This window comes from Sceloporus undulatus, chromosome 3 (assembly GCF_019175285.1).
Source record: "Sceloporus undulatus isolate JIND9_A2432 ecotype Alabama chromosome 3, SceUnd_v1.1, whole genome shotgun sequence".
Taxonomy (NCBI): Eukaryota; Metazoa; Chordata; class Lepidosauria; order Squamata; family Phrynosomatidae; genus Sceloporus; species Sceloporus undulatus.
The window spans coordinates 122,583,872-122,611,503 of record NC_056524.1 but is presented as its reverse complement, the minus strand read 5'-3'; the positions used below and the strand labels follow the sequence as shown (position 1 = coordinate 122,611,503).

The 27,632-nt window shown below is 40.6% G+C and overlaps 1 long non-coding RNA gene across 1 annotated transcript; it reads left to right on the top strand.

Annotated features, from left to right (window-relative positions):
• Positions 1-14,211: 14,211 nt before the first annotated feature.
• LOC121927167 lies at positions 14,212-19,445 on the top strand. The gene is made up of 4 exons (XR_006103150.1): positions 14,212-14,735; positions 14,849-14,995; positions 17,171-17,227; positions 17,946-19,445. It is a non-coding gene; the product is annotated as an uncharacterized LOC121927167 (long non-coding RNA).
• The last annotated feature ends 8,187 nt before the right edge of the window (positions 19,446-27,632 follow it).

The following is a 27,632-nucleotide window of genomic DNA, read 5'->3' as shown; positions in this document are numbered from 1 at the left end:
AAAAGCAGTGAGAGTGGGAAATGACATATATACAACTTTGAAATGTGTGCTTTCCACAATCTGGGTCCAACACAAAACTTCCAAAGCAGAAACTATGAGACATGGCACTAAAGCAACTGGCATTTACAAAGATGAGTCATGTAAACAAAGCATTCAGCAGTGCTCTAGGTGCTGTTAAGTGATGATGGAGTTACTACTGGTTTGGAAGTAGAAAGAAAACCTTTCACCTAGGTAGGTTGGTTGTGACGGAAAAGCTTTGAAAAGCTGAAATACCTCATAGGTAGGTGATGGTGACTTATATCAGTACCAATGTACACCAGGGAATAAATAGTAAGGATTATGATGATAAGTGTAAATCATGTCTAGGGCTTGTGGAGATCTATATTGAAGAATGGGGCTCCCAGTAAACAAGTAAACAGTGAACAGCAATGATCAAGATTGTTCATAAAGCCCTGGTTCAGTATATTCATAATCATAATACGCAGTCAATGGCAATCAATACAAAGAATTGTGAGGTGGCATGAGTGAAATTTGAAGTACACAGAGATTGTTACCCTTTTGAAAACACCAGAGGAGTGATTACTGGAACGAGGTCAATAATTTCAAACCTGGAAGCAGTTTGATCCTTCTACTGTTGTCGCTGTTGGGGTGTTATTTCATGGCATATTTGGGGATGTAATGGCAAACTTCTTCAAAACCGGGATGGGAAAGGGAGAATGCCATCACTCCGCGCTCACTGTGATGCTCTAGATTGCCACAACACTATTGACTTCTTTAGTATTCAACATACCATCAATGTCTCTTTCTTCTTAGTTGAATCTGCAGCTGGCTCTGCAGTTTTTAAATGCAGGCTTCAGTGTAATGATCTGTTTTGATCCCAGTCTAAGTCACATGGCTGTGTGTCTCAAACACTGAGAAAGTTGACTGGTCTTGGCAGAGCCAAAGAAAATAGATCGAGTAGCTGATCTATTACGCACTTGATGTACATCCCTAGATCTTGATGTAATAAAATCTGTAGTTTCCAATGCCCTTTCCCAAAAGAAGGTCACCGGCTAGGATGCTCTATATCTCCTTACCTGTCAGATGAAGGCCGCTGGATGGCTACAAAAAATCTATTAAGATGACCTCCTACCAAACACAGAAGGCAAAAGGATGTGAACATCAGTGGGTAGTGTGTTAGTTCAAAACTAATGCTTGCAGAAAAAAGCATTGCCCAGTCATGGAGTGAGTTTCTATGACTGAGTGGGGATTTGAACCCTGTTTTTCAGTGTCACAGTCCAGTGCTCAGACCACTATACCACCCTGACTTAAAGAGGAAAAGCAATGCTTTTTTCATGTCATTATAAACAGTGTTTCCTATATGCTCCTGCTGTAGTAATGAGAGGCAGGAATCCCCATGTCTCCTTGATCATTTGCTTTCCATGTGAGGGCAGAATGTCTGACGTCCATCAAAGCTCTAATTTAGATACAGAAACATCCTGAAATAAACCCTGACCAATTTCAGAATCCTTAAGTTGGACTGCAGGGAGAAGAACTTCAAATGTTCAACAGTGTAAAAAAAAAAATGCAGTAGTTTATTGAGACCAAAATTACATGTCAACATTTAGTTTAAGTTCAATCCACCATCCCCATGAGGGTGAAGGGTCTAGAGAAGTATCTCATGCAAAGATCTTTCTTTTTAAAAAAGGATCTTAGAATTACAAAATAAAAGTATAATAGGATAAACCATTTACATATAGAAACATGAGAGCAAAAAGAAAGTAATAGTAATAAGAAGAAATAAACAAACTTCAATTTTTGTCTTCACCTGCTATATCCTAATCCGAAGTACGACACCTCCAGTTCAAAAAGACCAAGACCACTTCTTTCTAAAATCTATAGTATCAATATTTTATTAGTACAGACTTAAGGTAAAAAGTTACCATACTAAGCACTTCTTACAAAAGGTTGATACAAGGTTAACTTCCTAGTATACATCCATTAATAATAGTTAATAATAACAACTAATTCCACTTGAACAAAAATGTCTCCATTCTTCAAACTTCAAATAATAAACTTCTATCAATAACTATCTCCCCTTCCCTGAAATTTTATATTTAAACATTAAAACTAAGAATTAGGTAAATTATCCACTGTACAGAGCAGTTTTTTTCTATAATGTAACTACAATTCAAAATTTAAACCCCTTCATTAAGATATTTTTTCTCCTTTTAAATCAAACATATGCTTATTGATAATTTAATTAAGAATAATGCATAAATTAATCCAATATCAGTGCAATTTTATGATGATGATTAATTTCCCACCTCCCCACAAGGTCTGAAGGTGGGGTACAGCATGTTAAAATACAAAACACAATTAAAAATGTATGTATTTACAGCGCTTTATAAATAAAGGTTAATAATAATAATAATAATAATTGTTAATTGTGAGTGGTTTTCACCAATTTGTATTTTGTCAGTTTTGGGGGGGGGGGGGGGGGGGGACTCATGTTGAAATTAGGTATAATATAGATTTTAATAGATTGAAATGGCTCCACTAGCTGCCAATTAGTCTCTGGGGAACTACCACAAGGTGCTGGTTATTACCTTTAAAACCCTTATTTGGGTCCAGGTAACCTACAGGATCATCTTCTCCTGTACAATCCACTCCATATGCTCCGGTTCTGTAAGAAATGTTTGCATCAATAGGCCAGGACTTGACTGGCAACAGTTTCCCAGAGGACTTTTTCGTCTGCTTCTCCAGACTGTGGAATGAGCTTCCAAAAGATATACAACAGCTGAAAATGCTGATAGCATTTAAAACATCATTAAAGACACATCTCTTCTAGTAGACCTATCCAGTTAATTTTAAATCATGACTTTTTAATTTGTGTATGAATTCTTATGAGTGCATTTTAATGATTTTATAGTATTTTATAATATTGAATGATTTATAGTATTGTGGATTTATGTGTTTTCCACAACTGTCCCATCTGATTTCAATTTCCTCAGTGATCACTTGTCACTCTTGACTCTGCCCCCATGGCAGTGTGACGTCGTGTGCTGCACATGGCACATGCTATCATGTTTGTAAAGGCATGGAACCCCAGATCCATCTGTCTACATAATTTCTTAGGGGCTGCTATACTAGCTAAGTTCACCCAATTCTCAAAAATAAGGGGGAAAGAAGTTACGATTGTTTCTTCAGTCAGAGCCAAAAGCCTACCTAATCATCTTCGCCTGCTGGTGAAAGAAGAAATTAGCATTCCATGGGAGGGAATCAAGTCTGGGAGTAGCAACAAAGATGACTCCGTCACCTATTTTCACCAAATGTACCTGTGAAGATGGCAGGACAGAGAGAATGCCTTCCTCTGGACATCTCAGCATTTCTAACAGGTTTATATAGATAGGTAACTCTTTTGAGACAGTCTGGACTCAAACCATCTAGGGTTTCACCGATCATGATGGGTGTGAATTGTGCCTGAAAATGGACTTGGTAGTTTTTTTCAGGATAATTTTATGTTCCTTCTGTCCAGAATTGGTTAACAGTTTGGCCACAGCAGTTGGGACCCACTAAAGTTTTGGAATATCTCCCAAAGGTAGCCCCAATACAGTACATTACTACTGCAAACAAGGCGTATTCAAGTTACTTGTCATTATGGCCAGATGAACTGTCTCCAGGAATGAGCGTAGCTAGTTTTAACTTTGTAAATGTTCTCCAGACCTGCTAAAAATGGGGTTTAGATGAGCAAAGCTCATTTCAGACGTAGTATGACTACATCCAATATAGTAGGCTAGATCCCTACCCACTGATCTGTATTACAATTGAGCAGACACACCTCTTGTCTGTATCAACTTTGAATTTGTTTACCATCATCCACTCCACTGTCATCATAGTTGTTCAGCACTGAAATGGTTTCTTTTGAATTAGAGATATATATCATTGCCAGGGTACTCCAAAATGCAGGACATCTCCTATGGGTTTCAAGTGTATGCTGAGCATAAGTGGGAAAATTGAAACCTGAAACAACAGCGCCTCCAAATCCCACCTCAGAGATACTAACCAACAGGAACATATTCTCCCGTCTAGCTGTCAGCGTGTCATTTACCAAGGTGACGAAACAGTCTGTATAATGAATCTAGGAATGCATCCCCTTCAGGAGACTACCCCATGTTCCAGTACATTGTCAAAAACATGGGTATTAAAGAATGTCTAGTAATTATCCAAGTCAGTGGGGTGAATATAGCCCCCCTCACCCCAGCCCCATAAATGCTCCACTAATGCCTCTTCTAGGTAGACCAGAACCGTACCTTTCTAGAACAAGGCATTTACCATTTCCCTTACCTTCTGCTAGTTCCCTTCTGCATGGAACGTGTTTGAGAGGAAGGACATTTCTAACAAACATGTGGTGGCTCTCATCTCTTGAAGAAACCTGCCTACATCTCCAGGCTGCACAAACTGAATCTTATTAACGCAATACAAGCAGTAGCTGTAGCAATGATAACAGTGATTCCTGAGCTGTGTGAAGTGGGGGATGACTATTATTAATTTTTCCCAATGTTCCAGGGATCAGTACTACATACATGTCCATGGGCTACAAGGGTCTCTTTGTTTCCAAGATGGCTGACTGCCTGTGGACTGGAATTGGTTCCTGGATTACCAATTTAAATAGTATTAAACCCGGTGGCATCCGAGTCAGAACAGAGCTGAGCAATTTTGTCTCTAGCGTTCTGTAATTTTTCAAAAACACATTAGGGATAGCTAATGTCAAAAGCACAGTTGAGTACCCCAATCCAGAAATCCATAACCTGAATTGTTTTTGCCACCAGCTGCCCACTTTTGCTACTGATGCACTTGCTGTGATACTCCTGGCTTGTTCATCTCTCATCTCCTCAGTTTCATTCCAGCCTCACACCTCATACACAAGCAGTGGAGAAACAAGGCTGGATAGACAAACTAGCAGCCACAGCTGTCATCTGGAAGGCGGAAAAGGGTGGCTGGCAGCAAAAAATCCTGCAAGGCAGGAGAATGAGGATCTGTGAAATGGTGGCAATCCAGAAATCCATAACCTGAATTAGCATACAGTGCAAACCCACACTTCCCACCATTTTGCAGAGCCTTGTGTCTCTCTCCAGCCTAACAGGTATTCCAAAATCCAACAAACAAACAAATCTCAATTTCAAAACACTTTCGAGTCTAAGCAGTTTGAGTAAGTGACTCATCCTGTACACAAGTTCCTGGAAGCAGGATCCTGATGTGATGAAAATTACCTACTACTAAAAATGCAAGTCAAATATTTATTCCAGTTTGTACATTGTATAATCTCCTTCCTCAGTAATCTAATTAGGACCATAAATTGAAAATTGTCCTTTGCCTGTCATAAAAATATGTAAAACTACTACAATATTCTAACTTAGCAGCAACAGGGCATATGAAAAGCCCTCCCAGATTCACTAATAATTATTTGTAAGAACTTCTTTGTATTCCAGGCTGCCCTTTGATTGATTTATATTAAGGTATGGAATCAGAGAAGTGTTTACCCAACTTTCTTCTAAACAGGGCAGGGCCATGTTGTGTTCAAACACTCATTATGCACAGCAATTTTTCTTCTCAGATCCATACTGGAACTATTTCTAGGTCCCAGAAGTGACATGTGGAGTTATGCAGGAACATTAGGTCACATATGGGCCCCAAAATGTGTGACACACAGAATGTACAAGCCTAGTGTGATTTAGTAAAATTCTTTTGATTGGTTTGGGAAGTATGAACCATGGAGGCATACCAACAGGATTTCTGTGCAGGTAACATTTTTTTTAAAAAAGAAAAATGTATTGAAAAGGCAAATGATGTTTCAGTAATTTAGTGCAATCCAGAAAGCTAGTGAGTATACATGTTACATGCATGAGTCTGGGATACACCACCCACATCTTAAGTTTTAAAATCTCAGTGGGCACTGTTGGCAAATACAATACTTATTAAAAGATCTTGGCATAGTAGCATGTAAAAGGAATGTCAATCCATTTCCCCCACTATTTTGTAGTGATGTAATCAAGTCTTTTAGTGGCTGTTACCTCACTACACTCTTATAATACTGCTATTCTATTTTACTGCTTTGGCTGCCTCCTGTTGCATTCTGGGGTTTGTAGTTGTAGTTCAGTAAGGCCTAAGAGCTCTCTGGCTGTGAATTCAAAGGTGCTCAACTGCAAATCCCAGTATGCAAAAGGGGGCAGTCAGAGCAGTAAAAGTAGAATAGTAGTGCTGTAAGAGTGCAGTGCAGTAGTCTCAAATCAAGTCTCTACCTTCTCAAGTCTTTGATAAAATGCACATGGCACTTTAGGGGATAGGTTTTGCCTGCTGCTTAAAGTGAATGGCACCAGCACTAAAAATATGCAAGTCTCAAGTGTGCCATTTTTTCCAAGTCCAATTCACATCATTGAAGCAACTTAAGACTGACTTAAGTCAGAGTCAACTGACTTAAGTCTTTACCACTGCTATTTTCTTGTCATAATTAAACTACTGTACAGCAAAATAGCAATTAGGTTACTGTGTAGTCAGTTCTGACTCACTTTAAGGCCTTTCTTAACAGCAAACCAATAAAATGGTTACCTGTTATAGCCAACTCTAGCTCAATGAATTATAAAGAACATAAGTTATGATTTTAAATTAATCAATAAATTGTTACTGTAGTTTCACTTTTATGCTGGGAACTATATGCGAGTGTTTACAAGTATGCCAGTGTTACACTTAGTGCAACTGAGAAAATTCACAAGAGCAACCATGCCGCTGCTGATGGAATACGTTCAGTTAACAAACGCACCATAAGGATATTCAAATATACTTTATGCACTGCTATTGGAAGAAGCTTTGATTTGTGTGCCACTGCAAACCGTATTCCATGTTAAGGAAGTACCATAAAAGTGGATCTAGAACCCTAACGGGATTGTAGGCACGTGCCAAGTACCCCTTCTCCAAAATGCTTGGGACCAGATGTGGTTTTGGATTTCGTAATACAGTACCTGCTTTTGCAAAAACATAGATGAGCTATCTTGGGGATGCAACCAAAGTAGAAAGACAAAATTCATTTATGTTCCATATGCACCTTTTACATATAGCCTAGATGCAGTTTTGTACAATATTTTAAGTGTATGCATGAAATAAAATTTGTGTACACTTAACTATTAGAAAGCAAACAAGTTTTGGATTTTGGAGTTCTTTAGATTTCAGAATTCTGGTTAGAAATCAACCTGTAGCTAAATACACTTGTGCCTAAATACCCCAAAGGCATTAGATCCTATCTGATCTTGGAAGCTAAGTACACGGATGGGAGACCACCAGTGATTACCAGCAAAGCCCCAAAGACCAAATGCTTTAAGGCCAAATGCTACCTTGTTTCTAGAACTTGTAATGAAGGATTATGTGCCATCAGTTTGACTTTTAATTTATGGGAATTCTATGAATGAGACCTCAGAGGGTCTTGAGTCTTGTAAACTCAGGGCCACAGCCTCAGATAGTGTCTCCTTTGGAAGTTTATAGCCAGAGGCTGGTTGGCCATCTGTCAGGGGTGCTTTGATTGGGAGTTCCTGCATGGCAGGAGATTGGACTAGATGGCCCTTGAGATCTTTTCCAACTCTATGATTCCTTGAGTTAATCCATTTGTAATCAGGTCTTTCTCTTTTCAAATGAGCCATTTCAAGGTATGTCCAAAGTAGAATAACCCCAGCTTGGCCATTTTGGCTTCAAATGTTCAGGCTTAATCTGGTCCCAAAGCCATTTGTCCTCCAGCTGTGCCTTTCAAATGTAGTGAACGTATAATCCAAATTCCATTTTGGAAACAGGACTGAACTACAAATTAAGTGTAATCCTGCTCTGTATTAAGCCAAAAAACCTACAACACTAAGCACAACAGAAAATGCATGGATCAATTTATGTTACATATCCCAAACATACAAAACAGTTTGGTCACCAACTCATGTTTGCTGGTTTGGGGTGATCTGGGAATAAGTCCCACTTAATTAAACAGCACTACACGGCAAACAGAAGATTTGCTACTGCTGTACTTAACAGAAATGGACAACTTTGGACAGAGTGTTGTATTATAGATGTAGAACCGGGTATTAAACAGCTTACATGCATGAGAATTTTGAAGAGGCACTTGAGACACTCCACAGACCTCAGATACGTAAATTTAGAAAGCTGCCAGAGTCCCCAAAAACTGAAGGATATTCTTCTTATCCTTGGTATAGAAGACTGACAAGGATGTGCCACTGCTCCCTTGTAGTGTGTTTGGAAGTATTCTGAGAATAATCGGAGATAATGTATCAGTTTAACATCAAGAAGGAACGAAAGACACCTCATATCAGTTCACAATGCTTGTTTATTTAAAGCTCCAGGTCAAACAACATGCAAAAGCTACTCATCTGGCAAGAAGAGGTGCATAAAACAGCCACTGGAAGTCACAGACACTATACAAAGCGCCAAATGTGCCCTACGGTATTCAATGCACAGTCTGCATAAGGGTACTCCAACTGCAGTTCTATGATGTTCCTGAACCATCAGCTGAAATGGCAACTTTCCATGTTCTTCCAGGTTCTAGACCCACCAACCTCAACAGGCCGGGACAAGTGCAATACCAGACACACATACAGCATTGCAACCGATCCCAACCTGTGCAGAAAGGGGTACAACTTATCACCTTTTCATCGAATTTCACTGCCACAGTCAGTTTTGCATGGATTTGCACAGCAGAGTACTATACAGCTGGATGCAAACCTGCAAAACTAACCAGAGAACAGTGCTCAACTGACATATGGAAAAGAACACATGGAAAAAGCAGGAGAACACCGACGTTCCACAGCTAGCAGTACTTTAAGTGCTCTTAATGCAGTAGATTATAAATCACTACCTGCACTATAAGCACTTTAGTGCTACAGGAGCTGTCTTGCCAAGCCTTCTGGAGAAAGACAGGTTAGCTTAAAAGCAAAAAAACACAAAACATTTAAAATCTCCACATGTAGACAATAACAGGCCACAATCAGTTTTGCATAGATTTGCACAACTACATTCTTCTTGTAGTGCAACTATGCAAAACTAACAGAGGACTGCAAAACATTACTAGGCTTTACGTTCAGCGTAAATGACTGTGTGAAAATACAACTTCTTATGCCAGAAGGAGCACTTAGGGCAGTAGATGCTAATCTACTTCACTATCTGCACTAGATGCACCTTAGAACAAAAAGCAGTCATCATGCAGTGGCTCTGGCAGAGTCACCTCCCAAACCTTTTCGATGCGGTTGCCAACATAATGCTACAAGTGCCTTCACTGCAGTAGGTTCTACACATCTACCTGCACTGTAAGCACTTTGACATTACTCTGACTTGAACAGGCTCCTCTCCTCTCATCATCTTTTCACCTGGTAAAAGAAAACAAGTTCTCATTAATTTACACTGTCAGGGATGTTGCAAATATGTATGTAGTCATGGTTGCCATTTACAAAAACAAAAATGACATTTATTTCTACCTGTTCCCAATTTACTGCTCCCTGGGTCACTGACTGACTTAGCAAAAGGAAGTCACCAAGAGTACTGAAATCCTCTCTAGAAGGAAATAGAAACTGTCCTTCTTGTGTGAAAGACGTTTGTTCATTTGGAGAAATATCAAATATGTTGTGAATTAAGCCCATTGAAATGCCCACCAAAGCCATAAAAAGGCAACAGGATAGGTATCAAAGGGTTTCTTTAGGGAACAGTGTGACTTTTAACCTTTTCAGTGTTTCCCTCCAAGTACTGCAGTGAACCACTATATTGTTTACTGAGAGCAGCTACTTGTAAAGCCATGCTTACTAACGTGCTTATAGTCTTCAAACAATCTCACAGGAAAGAAGGCTCTTTATAGTCTGCCCAGTGCTGATGATCTTGAAGTTTATAAAGTATACAGCAAAGTGTTTTAATAAAAGATGTGTGCTCAGTCAGAAGGAAATAGCTGCTCAGGCCATTCTTACCCAACACAAAGCCCTTGCCATTTAGAAGACTACCTTTTTTCCTTGCAGCAGAGCCTTACTTCTTATTGTTTCCATTAAGACACAGTTTATCTAAGAGTCACCCAGGAACTTCCTCCTCCCTTCTGGAGCAGACAGGGCCAGGCTATTGTTCGCCAACCTCCCAAGAAAGACAAACTTACCCCTCGGACACAGAAGCAGCCTTGCTCTTGGGGACGAAGCCCTCAGGACCGAGCCATGCACTTTCTCTCCCGCCGCTCCCTCGCTCGCCCGTTTTGTCCTGTCGAGAGATAACAACAAACAGAGCCTTTAAACTTCGAAGGGGAAAGGCAAGCCAAGCCTGGCACACTCGCAAGGGCCGCCCTCAAGACCCTGGTCCTCGGGAGCCTTGGGCCAACAGGTTGCCCCTTCTTCTTCTCCAGTGCTCCTCGCCTCCGCCAGGAAGGGTCCAAGGCGCCGGGGAGACAATGGCGCCCCGACCCGGGCCCCGCTGCTTCCCTCCGGCCGGGGCTGGTGCAGCACGTGCTGCTGAGCCCGGGAGAAGAGCCGTCCGTCCGTCCGTGGGCGCCAGGGGGCGCTGTGGCGGCCGAGGGAGGGAAGGAAGGAGGGAGGTCAGCGCTGGGCTAGTGGAGCAGCGCCGTCCCCTCCGCTCCCAGCCAGGCCCTTCTCTCCGCTCCCATTCCCGCCTGGCTCAGCCAGCCCCGTCCGGGAGGAAGGCCACCGGGTCCGGACTCCCTCCTCCTTCCCTGCACTTTGTTCCCCGCGGCGGGGCCCGCCTCCCTCCCTGCCTGCCTGCCTCCCACATGGCGGCCGAGGCCTAGCTGCGAACAATCGGCCTCAGCACGCGCAGCCGCCGCCATGTCCCGGCCCCGCCCCCTCGGCAACATGGCGCCGCAGCCGCCGCCGGAGACTTCGCAGCCACACAAGACTCCTTCCTCCTCCTCCTCCTCCGCCGCAACCGTGGCGGGAAAGGGCTCCGGAGGGAGGAGGAGAAAGGGCGGCTGCTGCTGCCGATGCCGCCGCCAAACCAGGCCGGGCCCCTCTGAGCCGCCACCACCACGCCGCCGCCCCTCCCAGAACAAAAGCCCACGCGGAGCGGCCCCAGGGAGGGCCTTTAAAGTCCCGCTCGGCGGAGACTGAAACTTTCCCCCGCGTCCGGCTGAACAACGCACGCCTCGCTCCTCCCCCCTCGCCCTCCCGGCGCCCCATGTGCCTGTGCCTGTGCCGCCACCGCTGCTTTTGTTCTGCGGAGTTGCTCCGAGGCGGGCTGCTTCCTCTCCTCCGCTGCGCCTTCCCGCCATTACTTACCTCAGTCTCCCTCCGACAGCGGCACCAGGAGGAGGAGGAGGCGGTTAAGAGCGGCGGTGGCCGCGCGGCCTTTTCAAATCTCCCTCATTCCGGCCCCGCCCGCCCCCCTGCGCGCGAGCTTCGCTCCGTCGCGCGGGAGGAGGAGGAGGAGGCGCCGCCGCCGTTGTTACGCACACTACGCGCGCGCCCGCTCCCTCTTCCCTCAGCAGCAGCAGCAGCAGCACCGCAGCCGCCAAACCCACCTCTTTCCCTCTCTCTCTCGTCACAGCCAACCTCGGCGAGGCACGCAGCAGCAAACACCCAGCAACAACAGGGCTAGGGCTGCTGCTGCTGCCTCGCTGAGCTCCCGACACACTCACCAACAACGACCAACCGCCGGCCCCCTCCCTTCCTTCGGAAGTGGCGGGAAGGAGCGCCCTGGATGATGATGATGATGGCGGCGGCGGCGGCGGCATCATGCGAGAGAGCGCGCGCGGGGGGCGGGGTGAGAGGAAGGGAAGAGGCAGGCGGGCCATGTGGGCAAAAACAAAAAAAAGAACGGAGTGAAGGGCGGCGGCTCCCGCTTCAACGTAAATATCCACAAGCCTCCGCTCCGCCCTCATTAGCATAGAAAACAAAGTGCTTCCGAGCGCCAAGCCGCCCAATCAGCGCCCGGACACGCCCCCTTCCTCCTCCGCCCCGCCCCTTACTACGGACGCTCTCTACTCCTCCTCCTCGCTACTACGCTCCTCCCGCCCCCGCATCCCGCCGAAGCTGAGGGGATCCGGGCGGATAGTGACCCCTTCCCCGCAAAAGCATCATCCCTCCGCAGTAAAACATTACCGCCCCCCCCCCCGCCATCCTCAACTGTTCGGTGTAAACAAGTGGCCCGCTTTTAGTCGGAGGGTTTTAACCTGCTCCAAAGCACGGCGTGTTTCTTTTCCCTCATGGGCGCTCAACGGCCGCCGCGGCCGTTAGAAGCGTTAGAAGCGCGAGGAAAAGGGGGGGAGGGGAAGGGACGTTTCCCGCCGAGAATGAGTGCCGTTTGGGCCACTTCGGTGTGGGGGGAGGGAAGGAGAGAACCAGAGATTCCACTCAGGGAAGCGGTGCCACTCGTGCTCTGCTGGGACTACTCCGAGGGCCCCCCCCCCGAGAGGTCCCAGGGATTGACTCCTCCGCGAAGAGCCTTCGCACCGTTTCTCTGAGGAAGAGCAGGGTTTCTTTTTTACAACTTTATTCACGTAGAAGCGACTCTCCCCTGTACTACTCTTGGCAAAACTTTCTGAGGGGGCGGGAAGCGCTATTAAACCCTCCGCCGGCCCTCAAGACCAGTGTTAATAAAAGAAAATGCAAGCACTCTGAGGGGGAAACTTAAAAAACCCGAGCGAAAGTTGAGTTCTTCTGAGAGGTCGGTTGAGACTGGAGTCACACACCCCTCTCCTTCGGGTTCCAATCAAGACGAGGAACAGTATCTATGATGTATGTGTGGGAGAGGGGGAAAAGAGGAGCTCATGGTGGCTCCCTTTCTCCCTCCCCCACAGACACAGTCCCTCTTCCCGTTGTGTTTGCTCACTCCCCCGAGAGGGGCTCATTCATTCTCTCCGCGAGGTTGTTTTTGTTCGCTTGGAGGAGGAGGAGGAGGAGGCCGGCCTCAGCGTGCGCGCGCGCGCGCCCCTCCACGCCTCCTCTTCCTCCATGTGAGACTCTTGTGCCTTGCGTGCGCGCGCCCCCTTTTGGCCCGCGCATCATCCAGTGCCGGCGCGCGCCAGCCTCATCTGAGGGAAACGGTCGGTGCGCGCGCTCGCGCTCGCCGTTCGTTCCTCCCCCCCCACAGAAACAGTTCACGCGCAGCTCCCTCGTCCCGCTTTGAACAAAGTGCTCTCGTTTCTCTCTCACACACACACACACTGCGTATCTCGGTTTCCCTTCATGACTTTTTTGTAAAGAGTAGCCATGGCGGTGGCGGCGAGGAAAGACACACAAACACACGACGAGGCTGCATCCACACTGGATAGTTAACCCGGTTGGGCAGCGCTTTAACTCTTGCGGCTCAAAGGCTGTGGAATTGACTCCCAGAATTCCACAGCCTTTGAGCCGCAAACGAGTTAAAGCGCTGCCAAACTGGGTTAACTATCCAGTGTGCATGCAGGAGGGGGACCCTTAAGGTTATTACAAGCCCTACCTTTAAAAACAGTAGAGCAAAAGTTTGAAGAGAATGAGGAGAAAAAAATTAGACGCCGCTTATGCCAAGTAATCCGAATGAGATTCCTGTGGTATTTATGCACTGCTTCTTTCAAACTCATCATAGTCACTTGAACCTCAAGGATGTTTACGGTTATTTATTTACACTCCACTGTATTTATTCAGGAAAGTTACGTTTTATTAATACCACAACATTAATGGCTGACGTGCCGAACAATGTTAAAAAGCTGCCTGGTGTTTTTCTATCCATGTTCACCACCACATCCCATATCTGCAGTGTGTTAACATGACTATACGATAATACATTCCTAAATTATTCACCATCTTAAATTGTACATTTGACTTTTACGGTTATTTGTATATGTATACACACACAAACTTATGCACACACACATACACACATATGTCCTTAATGCATAATTTTAGGCCTTCCTTATTTTAATGTGTTGTGAGCCACTTTGGTTGTCTCGTTGCAGAAAAGTGGGATAACAAAAGTTTTATTTTTATTATGTTTTATTAAGACCTGTGGAGCTTGTGAAATGGTTTTTAAACTGCTTTTCTTGGTGCTTTAAAGGTAACAGTTACACTTCCAGATTAGATTTGATCCAGATTTGAGAGGAAGACAGTGTGAGATACAGGATATGAGGATTTGTGCCACATCCCTTTGGAACTATAAATAGCATATTTAGCAAGTAAATACAGAATATATATATATATATATATATATATATATATATATATATATATATAGTTTTAAAGGGGGAAAAATTGACACCAGTTTAGCTGTTCTGAAATCATAGAAATCACTCTTTATAAAACACTTAGAACACGCGGCTTACTGAATACAAGAATATTTGCATGCTTTCCATTACATAAGGAAAGTCCTGTGAACACAGACGGGGGCCTTTTCACAATACAAAAGTAAAGCACTCTTGTTCTACTTTAACTGCTATGGCAAGATCCTATGGAATCCTGGGATCTATAGTTTAGGGAGATGTATTTAGTATTCTCAGCTGGAGAGCTGTAGTGCCTCATCTTTTTTACAAACCAGAAGATCGTACAGTATAGGATTGTACCAAGTCAGTTAAAATGGACTACAGCACTATAACTGTGTAATGTGCAGGGGTCCCATAGGACAAACTGGAACTCCTCTGAAGCTGTTAATTGTGCTGAAACCTTCTTTCTTCTAATTTTGCTTATTCATAACCAGGGAAACATTAGCTTCCTTCCAAGGCTGGAAAGTCTAACCCCAGAAAGGGACAAAATGAGGTTTGTTGGAGGGGTGTGATAGCAGAGGGAGGAAGAATATGGATCTGCTTCAGTGTACATTTCATGATTTAACTACATGGGATGTTTTTTTTGTTTGTTTTCCCCAACCAAAGCCTGTGGAGGAGAAACAGAGCCAGAAAAAGGTCCCACTATTATTTCTGCAAAGACAGAGAAAAACTTGGGATGGATCCGAGCCTCTGGGATTGCAGTGGCCCATCAGCCTTAGGATTCTTCCCTGAGTTTATTTCATACATAGGCAGGTAGGTAAGATAGGGCTGACAAGGGATGGAGAAATCTATTCCTTTTTTCTCCTTTGAATCTTTTAACCCTCAGGTTCCTTCAGCCCCGAATATGAAGATGATTGCAAATGATTGGTAGATTCTTCAAAGAGATCAACCAAAATGAAATTCTTTCTCATTTGCATTGTGCACATTCAATAGGTACAAGCTATTCCTGGGATGGAGAGGACTGTGTTCTCCCTGCATGCCATATAAGTGTTAAAGATGAGGAAATCAAAAACGAAAACAAAAAACAGTGGTGACTAATTCAGTTCTACAAGCATGGTTAAATAGAAATTCAAAGCTGGAGTTTGATTCAGACATTTAAGAACTACATTGAAATCTGTGTATGGATGGAGAAATTGGTCAGTAATTGGCTTCAGCTTCTCTCACATCCATTTATTTTTAAAATCCACATTCTTTCCAGCTGGGATACAAAGAAATGTGTGGATTTTGGTAAATTCTCATTATAAACTAAAATGAAATTCTTACCCATCCCTTTCTATCCATACTTGCTTGGGAGAAGTTCCCATTGAAACTTTAAATGAGGTGTAAATAATGGTCCTATAATTACACTTAAATATGATTTTGAGTATGCCTAAATTGCCCATGCACTATGTATGATACTAAGTATGACTAAACTACCCATATTTACTGACAAGTAAGCCTCATTGATTTAAGGGGACTTTGTCCCAAATTAGATTGCAGTCCTACAGGATTGTGGTAGATTGTCTGTAGGCTTGTCTTGTAAGTAAGATATCATAAAAAATATCTGAAATAGGAACCAAATTCTACTAAAGTCAGTGGATCTTAGGTCTGGGTAAACATGTATAACTAGACAGTAATGAAAACATAGCTATTTTAGCCATGTAGTGAAGTACAATAACATCCAAAACAGTGATACCTTTATGGGATCAACCAAAATACACAAAATATGTGTTGCAAGCTTTCGAAGCTCCACTAGCTTCTTCATCAAGCAAAGATGTTAAAAACCATACAGGAGAAAAAATATATATGATGATGCTAGTCACAAGCCTGCATTTTGTTAAGAGGTGGCAACTTGGATTTAAAGAAATCTTTTTGTCTTGCTAATGGAACTCACCTAAACTTACCCATGCACTAATGGAACTAATAGAAATTTGTTTTATTTACTGTAGTACCCGCATGGCCAGAAGGAGGAGAAGGCTGTCTGCACGAATTTTCCACCAGTACTACCTGAATTGAGAACAGCCACACCTTGGCAAAATGCAAAATGTGACTAACATCATTTCCCCCTCTTCTTTAACATCTTGGCTTGCTGAAGAAGCTTCGAAAGCTTGCAACATATCTTTTGTGCAGTTTGGTCAATCCAACAAAGATATCTTTTTTGTGTGTGTAGATTGTGAATGTTACTGTACAAGACAGTCATGAATTTTTAGCTTATGTATAAAACAGTAAGTGATGATGGGGAACTGGGCCATTTTCATTTTAGGTCTTCTCTACCTAAAACTGGCAACTACATTTTTAATAGAGCTCACGTTTTCATTTGAGAAAGAACTGTTTAACTACTGTTCTTCCAGTATGAACACAAACCAGGGCTTTGCCTTACTTGGTGTTCATTATTACTTCTCTGTGTCCTGCCTTACAGATACAGTTATAGACTGTGCCACATCAGATTGAAGAGAGACAGTTGTATGGATGAAACTGTCATTTTCATAATAATAATATTAATCATAATAAAAATGCCACACCACAGAAACCTAACTTGCAAAGGTGTAAGCTGGAACACTCTTCCCTCTGACATCATGTATGGTCTGCACAGGGCTTTCACACTGATTCTCGTTGGCTTTTTGTATGGAAGAGCACTTAGCCCTGCGAAACCACAGTTGAAATATGCAGTGGTACGTTCCAAACACAGTTTTACTACCTCATCTGTTTGTAAGAATTAGCCCTAAAATTAATGATACTTTGGACTTGTCACTGTATAAGTGAGGTGGTATTCTAACATGAACATGCTTTTTCCAAAAGAAGTTTATCCAAACTAACTGAAACACAGGAATTAATGGTGAGCGATGTTAGCTCCTAATTCAAACACATTTGTTTCATACCTTTCAAGTATGCATTATTTAGATGCCAACCATTTAAAATCTTTCTTCTTCTTCTTCTTCTTTTACATAGATAATATCAACAAAGAGAATTTTGGAATACAGTAAATGGAGACTAAGTGGACCTTGGGTAAGTCAACTCTCTCAGCTTCAAAGGATTGCAATGGAAACTCTGAAGAAACTTGCCAAGAAACCCTATGGTAGAGTTGCCTTACAATCACCATAGGTCAGAAATAACTTGTAGGCATACAACAACTACAACAAAACATATATTTTTATGTGTTTCAATGTCCTTATTATACTGCCAACCCCCAAAAAGTTTAAAGTGATATATACAGGATGTGTGTCTGAGAAAGTAGACTTATGTCTATGAAGGCTAATCTGCTAAAATCAAAGAACCTTAGTGGCACAGTGGTTTAATGCCATTACTGCAGCCACTCATTCACAGTCACAGGGTTGTGAATTCAGTACCAGCCAGGGGATCCAGGGTAGACTCAGCCCTACAAGGATGCTAAAATGAATACCCAGCTTGATGGAACCAATTAGCTTCCATGTTGTAAACTGCTTAGAGACTGCTTAGTTCGTTATGAAGTGGTCTAGAAATGTAGCTGCAATTGCTGTTTCTTTCAGTTAGTCTTAAAGATGCTACAAGATTTCTTTACATACTAATTTTACAGACTAACAATGCTATATCTCTGCATATACAGGATTATTTTTAATTATCTCACGATTTATGGGTAAAATTTATTTCATGAGTGAAATCGCATCTGTGGAATGGAACTTTTCCTATGGGAAGGGATTCCAGCCCCAAACACACACATAATTGACAAATGCTGATTCATTTACAGGAGGACACCACTGGATGAAACTCTCTAAGCCATAGGCTGCGATCATGGAGACCATGACGATTGAACACCGGGACATGTGTGGCCAAGCAACTTCAGAGTGTGGTCCACTGATGGCAAAACTTATTAATGTTGGAGAACGCATAAGCTAGAAGAGGCTGCAGCGGTTGGTCTTTGCCTGAGCCCACAAGGAAAGGCAAGACTCCATCTCCTCCTATACTCACCCTCTTGCAAAGTTAACTGCAAAATAATTTTGCATTTTGAAAGTTTGCCGCAGTGGAAGTAGGCCGGTGACCAAGGGGGGAAGTGGGAGGAGGAGAGAGAAACTGGAATATTCTAAAAGTGGCTTAAAAAGTGGTACAACAAAATATTCATAGAGATTGTCCCTGCCATATCAAGATAGTTGAAGGACTTGTCTGTAACTTCCAATGTCCTTTGTGGCTCAATATGTGTAGGACTCAAAACATGCCTTAGATTGGGTCTTATTCACAGTGCTCACAGTGCACAAAGGCAAAAGTACACAGATATAAAGTAGTTTTGTGTGCTCCAAACACTTATTTTTCTTTCAACCCTGGAATTACATTAAGAAAGATTCCCTGAACCATTTTGGTGTTTTCAGAATTTCTTATGGAAAACCATGGCAACCATTCCAGCAACTATAAACATAACATTTGTGTAACTGTAGATGCTCCCTTTGTAAGAATGCTCACAATTAGACAAACATTTTGCAGTATTTTTTGTTAGTCAAAAGGGGTCGGGGGGGGGGGGAATACAGCTGCATAAATAAATTGCCATTGCTACACCTACTTATCTGTCAACGCAAATGTTATTTGAGGTTGCATGCAGAATTTATCTCTCTCCATTTTCTTGAAGGGATAAATTGTCTTAAGAGGTATCTGATTTCTACTTCTGGATTTTGGTAACAGCCTGGTGACAGGAAGGCTGAAGCAATGCCCCCCCCCAAAAAAAATTCTGAGATTCAACTTTAAGTCAGGGAACATCTGGGAAATTGTATGTTCCCACCATCATCACCACTCACCTGAAACAACTTTAATAAGAGTTTGGAAACCAGAAATGAAGTTGTAAACCCTGAAAGATCTTTCCATCTCTCTGCCTTTATGTTGAATCCTTTAAGAAAGTTCCTGCCTGCCTTCCTCACACTTTTCTCTCTGTGACTTTATTCTAGTTATCTCTTGTTCTCCTCCACTTTTCCCCTCCTAAACCTGCTTTTAAAAGAGAGGACAAAACTTTGGTGTTTTCTTCCTCCAGTTCTATGTCACAAATTCTGCATCCTTTAGGCTAAAGCCAGAGAAGGAAATCCTTTTTTTGTAGGTTTTTTCTTTTTTAGAAAAATGTGCACGGGCAAATTAGATGAACGGCTTTTGAGGATGTAATTCAACAACTTTCCCACTAGATCTCATTTGAATAAAAATGAAAACCAAAATCAGTCATTCTTAGGCTGCATCAGCACTGTGGAATTAATGTAGTTTGACACCACTTTATTTGCCACGGCTCAATGCTATGGAGTTCTGGGATTTGTAGCTTTATGAGATATTTAGCCTTCTCTGCCAGAGAGCTCTGGAGCCACAACAACCTACAAATTCTAGGATTCCATAGGACAGAACCATGATTGTGAAAGTAGTGTCAAGCTGCATAGATTTTGCAATGTGGCAGCTGCCTTAAGAATGGATCCATTGAAATTAATGGGAATTAAGCTAATCATGTTTCTTGCACTAACCACTGGAGTGAGGATCCTGAGAAGCAAAGATTCAAGAAACACTCCACGAGTAGAATTGCCATTGAATGTGTTCTGGGTGCCAAGCTGTTATAAAGGCAATAAATAAAATATTTAAAAAATAAAATTAGTCTGCATTAGTCAGAAAACTTTTATATTTTTGTAATTTTTTTTATGTACATACTTTTAAAACCTGGAGATGTTAAGCACCCTGAAAAAGGTATTCTATTCCATATCTGAGAGAAAGGAAGATGTCTCTTACAAAATGTAATCCATCTATGTTTAATCTAAAAATATAGAGAAAATTGCTGTTTTGCTAGAGTATTTTTTCTCATATCCAAATGTATACAGATTTAATATATTAATTCATCAGTTAAATAGCCAATACTCAAGGGAAAATAAAAAAGTTATTAAATCATCAAATTAAATAAATTTCACTGATTTGGTAGTGTTTTCTTTCCCTTTTCTTTTTATTTTCCTGTGCTGCCTTTGGAGACTTGACATATTTTTCCTTGTCAAACATCTGCTTTTGAAAATGAAGTCAAAGTGAAACTGAGATACTAAACTCTGCCTTTACAAAATATAAGGGGAAATACTGTAGGTTTCTAATGAAGAGAGATCCTGAAACATGAACAGTTTGTAAAGAGTATGAATATGTGGAAACATAATTACTTCCTGCTTGTTTGAGATTCCCGCCCCTCAAGTTTCCTACCATGGGCAAGAAAACAAAATTCCATGTAAAGGAAACTAGAAAAAGTATTAGAAGTGTTATTATCCAGTGCATGTAAATGTTAGTTTTATGACACATATGAAGACATTTTAGATTTATAATCTGAATTTTCTTGTATTTTGTTATCAAAAAAGGAACATTCTGGAACATTTGCAGAGGAACAAGATTATCTCCCCAGCACACAGATACACAGTGGGCAAGATTCAACCAGCTTTAAGTCCTTTATTTGTTTATTCCCCGTAACAGGTATCTCTCCCTTTTTTGAACCCTACCTTTGAAATCAGCAGGATTGTGAAGCTGGGATTCAAAACCTGGCTTCTGAGTCGAGCATTCAGACCATAATACGACACTCACTCTATGCACATATCAAATAAAGTTCTGTTCTTTTACTGAGAAAAGGTATAGAAGTGAGAGAGGTGAACATTTTGTTTGGTTCATTTCAATTTTTTTTTAAAAAAAACTTTTCAAAATTAACCTATTTCATCATAAATATGGTGGAGAGACTGTAAGAAAATCAGAATATAGAAGAAAATTAAGCAGAAAGGCCTGCCATCCAGGCAGAGGGTTTTGGGTGCTTAGCTCTGGCTTTGCATCTCTTATTCAAATATTCAACTACATTTGTTTTGCTGGATTATGATCACTAGCATTGCTTCCACCCAGACTCCTCATGTTTAATAGAAATATATGTGATTATTCTCTCCATATAATATTGGAAATGTCCTAATGAATTTTGCCAGTGCAGACTGAGAATTTTGTGTTCAGTTAATTTTTAATAAGAACTTTCCAAAATTTCTAGATTTCTTCATAAATTAGATAAGTGGAACTTGAAAAAATTAAATCTGAGAGAAAGTGAAATCATCAGATTTGGCCATCTCTAACAGAATTGTGTTGTGCAACACATTAACCAAGTGGACAATATCAGCAGATTATAGCACACTAATTATCCTGTCTTTTTCCTGATAGGATAGATGTGTGTTTAACTGTTAATGATGGATCTTAATGCATTCCTCCTGGCCGGGTGTATGCAGCCCATATGCAACCTGTGCTTGTCCCAATGGATTTCAAGGAGGGTTTTTTTCCCATCCTTGATAAGCCACAGGATATGCCTGGGATATATGCAGGCTGCATATGGGCTGCAGGCACCTGGCCATGGGAAAATTTGATAAAATCCATCATTGACAATTAAACACACATCTGTCCCATCAGGATAAGTCATGTGAGGCATGTGGTGTGTGGCGTGCGATATAGAAATGCCATGCCACCAGAGTGCCACAAAGATACCTGCCATCTGGTTGAGCAGGCGGTGTGAAGCTGGCTTGGGGGCAACATTGGGACATATGTCATCTAAACGCCATGCCCCCATGCCGCTAGATTGTGCTGGTCCGTTTTGCCCCTTAATCAGAAGTGGTTTACTTACATCTGGGTAATTGGCTGTAAGTCAGACAAAAGTGCACATGCAAAGGATAGTGTGTCAAATTCAGTAGTGACCCTTGTTTTTCACTAGGGAATTTTTCTATATAAATTTCAATGGGTCTTTTCTGAGTATGCCCAAGTCTGGGTACAAACCATGAATTCTGTAGCAACCTTTTATACATGGTGGGATTTTTGTGGTTAGGAGAGAGCAGTGGAACAGTTCTGCCAATGGCTCCTGTACAAGTTTTAGAACCAGGACAGCCTTGTTAGCTCAGCAGCCCCCAGTCTCACTAATGAAATTAATGAAACAAAACATTTCAATATTCTATTGCGAAGGGCCATTTTGATACAATATTTAAAGCTGTCTCCCACACAGCATTTCCTAAATCGTCAATTTTAAGAGGAAAAAAAAATATAGTGGGTAGAAAATACATACATTCAGTTTTTAAAATGGAATCCTCCCATTTTCTATGTGTTATCAACAGCACTAGCAAAGATTGAATTACAGGCTTTAAAACATTCTTTTGTGTTAGATATGAGTATTCTTTTCAAATGCTGAATTACACATTTAAATCTCACCATGTAAATGGGTGCCACCATAGAACTGTTATTGTGGAGAGAGTCTAAAAAGTAAATTTGTTCAATCCCACTTCTCAGATTACCCCTCCAGACTTTACACTTTGTAGTCAGGTACAAATACATGAGTAAAACTTTAATGTTTAATGTTTTGGTTTTGAATGGGACATACAGGGAGAATTCGTTCTTCCTTTTAAAATAGATGTGAACACGGATCAGGAAAGAGTCATGAAATTATTTCCACATGAAGACCTTATTCAAATTTGATATACCAACTATGCATTTTGTATGTCAAGGCACAAAAGTTAAGCGTACAAGGCAGCCCTAAAGAAACATGCAAGCATGATTATAATGAGCTTAAATACTTGCACTTGTTTCTGTTAAATAAGAAACAACTCAGGTGTGTGTGTGGGCAGGACTTGAGAGTTAAATCAAATGTGGCTATCACGTTTTAAAGCTAAGCTAAAATACTAAGCAGATTTATTGATTTGGAAATTTCTTTTATGACATCCACATGATAATCAAAGCTTAGTAATGATACCTATCAACATTATTTCCTCCTTCAAAAACATGTTAATAAACATTTAGAGTACAGTCTTATTTCTTATTCAATAAACTTCTGTTGATCATCTGGAAGAGGATATAGGGTTACATCTTCAAATACAGCTTTTAAAGTTGTATATGGTAACTTAATGTTAAGTTGTGGAAAGAAAAATCAGAAGACCAATTTAAGATTCCAGTGGAGCTGAATGCCATATTCCCACAACCAAATGCCCACAAATCATTTGTACCTGGTGCCATTCATGAATTATAATACATATAACTTCAGTCACCTTCAGCTAAAGTATTTGATATTTCATCTTTCTCTTTAAAAAAAATGAAGAAGAAATCAAAATTCTCTCTCCCGCGCACCAAGGTTTTTTATTCCATTCCAGTGATGCATTGCAGGAAATGGAAGCAAGGTGCTGGACGGGGTTGAATCTCATATATGGACAGGAGAACAATACTATCTTTTGTCTCAGAAGAGGTGATGGATGATGGAGTGATTTCTATGTGATATAGGCAACAGTGACAAATGAGAATGCATTAGCTACTAAATGCCACCTGCTTATTCATTCATGTTTCCCTATGAATATTGCAATCAGAGTGATGGAAAAATAATACAAAAATAAGTCATTGTCTATGCCCAAGTAAACTTAATTGCAAAATCATTCTAAGTGGCCAGTTTTTAAGCTTTAGTGTAATTTAAGGTTTGAGAATTTTTACTAAAAGTGCTTTATTGAATAACTTCATTTCTTTATGCCAAAATGTAATGTCTCCATTATCAGTACATGCAAGGCTGCATTTAATCATACTCCAAAGTATGTGCAATCTTATTAAAAAAATGCAGAAGAACAATGAAAAGCTAGTAAAAGTGGTTTGCATTCTTTTTTAAAAAATGTGTCTGGTATTTTCAAATAGCACAATCATACTGTATTTGTTTTGACAAGTATTAAGTCTGACTGTATTTGACATAACCTACTTCCAGGTAAATTTTCACAGCAATGCAACCTGAGAAATAAACCTTACCGAAAGCAGTGGTAATGAATTTATGTGTAAACATGAATCGGATTGTATTTAAGTAATCAACAAAGCACATATTTTTGATGCTAAAACTAACAATCAAAGGGTAGTGTTGAGGAAACGCCAATGAAAAGAGAATTAAAATGAAAAGTGACACCTCAAAATCACTTTAGCACACAAAGCACACACTTTAAAAATACACTGTTTTGGAAAATAGTATCAAAGATGAATTGCTTTGACTATTCATGAGGGCTTGAATTTTTCTTTAGTAGAATCCAGACTGATAGCGATCAGTCTTTCTGAGCCCAGTTCATTAAAGTTTTGGCAAACTGATGTCTGTTAGAAAATGTTTAAGCTTTACATAACATTTGTTTGTTGCAGTTATTGTTCCATAACATTTCATTCAGATTTTATCTTAGAAACTGAAATAAAAAGGAACATTCTTCCTTGCAATTACATGGCATTTTTTGTTTTTGTTTTTGCCTGCTTGTTTGTTTGCTTGCTAATCTCAGTAAAAATAAAAATAAATTAAAACAAAAGCTTATTGTGCACAATAAAGTAGGAACAATTAATTTAAAAAGGGGGAAATCTATCAATATTGTTCACTCCTGAATGAAAAATAACCACTGTTACTTCTCTTGAAATTGTAAACTTGTTTTTAGTATTAAAAATCTGATGAGTATAAACTAGGGCTTATATTTATACTGTGTCCAATGAAAGTATAGCTCTACAGTTACATTTCTCTTGCACACATCTAAGTCAGCTCACATATGTTTTCTGATCTGTCATGCGTGTGTACATGACAAGGAATTATAAAAGAGGTGAATATTTACTTTATTTCCCCAGAAAGCTATTGCCTTGTAGAGGAATTTTAAAACTTTTCTATAGGGAATTATTAGAAGAGGTGGAAAAGGCTCTTTGACTCATGAAAGTTCAATAAAGTGGGTCTTTGGGAAATTATGGGTAAACCTAAAGACTATATGTGATGTGAGCTCTTATTGTATCCTATGGCAGTGTTGTCCATTAATCTGCAGTATTCAGTATACAATTTATCTTTTCAAAAGTGATCTGAATCACATCCCAATTTATGTCTTCTGCCTTCTATTCTAATACTCTGCTGATCTTTAGATGAACAGCAATTGTTTTGTACACTTAAACACAGAGTAGAAATAAAATTGCCCCAACTTTTATTTATTCCTTTATTTTCTTTGACTTAAATTCTGTCTTTCTCCACAAACTGGAAATCAAGAACTATTAAAAATAAGGATATATAATTTTAAAAGAAAATTTTTATAACACTAAAATACAATGGTATAAAACATAATATTAAGATGCTATTGAATTAAAAGGTAATCAGTAAAAAAAAGTACAGCATCAGGTTGGGAAGAACCTCTTTCAGGGCAAAGAGCTGCCTCCCTGAACAGAATAGTCTTTCTTTGGTGGCAAATTCCACAGTCTAAATATGATTGCACATTTCTTAAATTGTTGTAGGATCTGAAAGTACTTGATTTTGTTTTATTGTTAAAAACAGACGTAAGGGTATCAACAGAAACAACAGCAACCATTATCAATAACAGTCATCATAATTATGATCATCAGTGAAAGCTTCCTGATCTCCATGCATACACAGAAACACACACAAGCACCAGTATCTATAGCCTGCTAGAGGAAGATATAGGACTTTAGGCTAAAGTCCTATTTGGCTCTTCCTTCTCCTTGATAGTTTCCATTCATGCTGATAACTAGAAGAACTTTAAAGAGTGGCACCTAAATTTTCTTTTCTCCTCGTTCCTTTCTATTTTTATGTTTTCTCTTTCAGCTTGTTAGTTTGTAGGTAAGCATAACTACCTTTTTTATTCTGGACCTAATGCAGCCACAGAGGATGTCTTTTTGACCAAACATTGGAGTCAACATGTTTTGATAAGCCTGGTATGGGGAACAGAACTATTGGAGCTCCCCTGTTTGCCTTTATAAAGCCCTAAAATCACCCTGGTTTCAAAAAAGTACTAATGCTAATGCAGCAATGAAGCCTTCAAATCCTAGGATTCTGTAGGTGGCAGCCATGATAGTTATAGCGATATCAAAATGCTCTGTGCAGTTTGGATACAGTGTTGGAAGGAAACTGGAATTTGTTTTAGTTGCTTGCCTCCAAGTTGTTTCTGACTTATGGTGACCCTAAAATGAACCTACTACGGGATTTTCTGGGGATGAGAGTGTGTGATTTGCCTAAGGTTACTCCGTGGGTTTCCATAGCCAAGTGGGAATCAAACCCTGGTTTCCAGTCATAGTCTAACACTCACATTACTGTACCATTTGGGTCTTAAATTTCATAATTCCACAGTTTTAAATGTGAAGGATAATCCTATACATGTTTGTGTAGAAATTGTATTGAGGTCAGTAAGCATCATTCTCACATAGGAACACTATCTTGAACTGCTATATGACTAGAATGTTCTGCTAGTCTTAAAATATTAACAGCTAACCATGTCCAGCCCAATAAAGGCTGTGGGGCAAGCTTAGTGTTTCAACAAGTACCGTTTGGACAATGTTGATCCATTTTGTAGTTTCCAGTTTTTAAAAAAGAACAGGCACTCACATGAATTATCTGTGCTCAGGTCTCTTTCTCCATCACAAACGGCCAAACACACCCCACTAGTTTTGCTAGATCTCAGAGCCTGCCCTCTATTCTCCAATCCAAAAAACAAAGGACAGGAATACTATGGTGAAAATATTACCTTTAAAATGTGTGTATTACTCTATTGGTTGGACTTGGCACAAACATGGTTGATGTTTAATGTCTCACATTAAATTGATGGCATTATTAGGGGCTACCTTGTGCAACATTGTCAAGGCCCACCTCCTGTCTCCTGTGACATCGCTGGGGTTATCCCTGGCTCTTAAGTTTTGATCCTGACATCTCAGGGGCTGAGACAGTCATGTCCTGGCAAAAAAAACCTCCTTCCATGTATGTTGCATTCATTTCCTCTGTAATAACCCATCTAGCATGAAATTTTGAAAAATTGCATTAGCAGGCTGACCATTGTAGCTTTTAAAAATTAATCAATGCTTAACGGAATGTGTAATCCCACAATGGATAGCAGCAATTCAAAATACATCAGGCAGTGACCTTTACCATTTGTGTTTCTGGGGATACAGTGTCCTGGCAGTTTATGCCTATATGTGTCTGCTCACATGAATGTATGCATTAGACACAAATGCCAATGCTTTGAAATGTGTGTACTCACTAGGGCTGCAGACCTGTACAAAACATACCTGGGAGGTAGTAAATTCATTTGAAGTCAATGAGGTTTATTTCTGGGATTAGACACATGCACAGGATTGCTCTAATCAAATTTAATTTATAGAATGGGGAAGGATGTGTAAAATCTGAACCAAACTTGTAGGTGTGTGTGCACACTAATGACAAAAAGGCATCCCTTAAGTATATTCAAAATATTGAATACTAAAAGGTGCAGTTGTTTTCAAGAGGGCATTCCTAGAAAGTGGGCTCACTCCAATATATGATATATATCAGAGGGAGTGTGATGTGTCAGTTAAGAGAAGGATTCATAGAATATTGCATTTTCCCTTTTGATAATGTTTATTTTTAAGAAGTTTTACTGTAATATATATATTTTAAAAATGCATTTATATTTCAAAAACTCAACTGTAA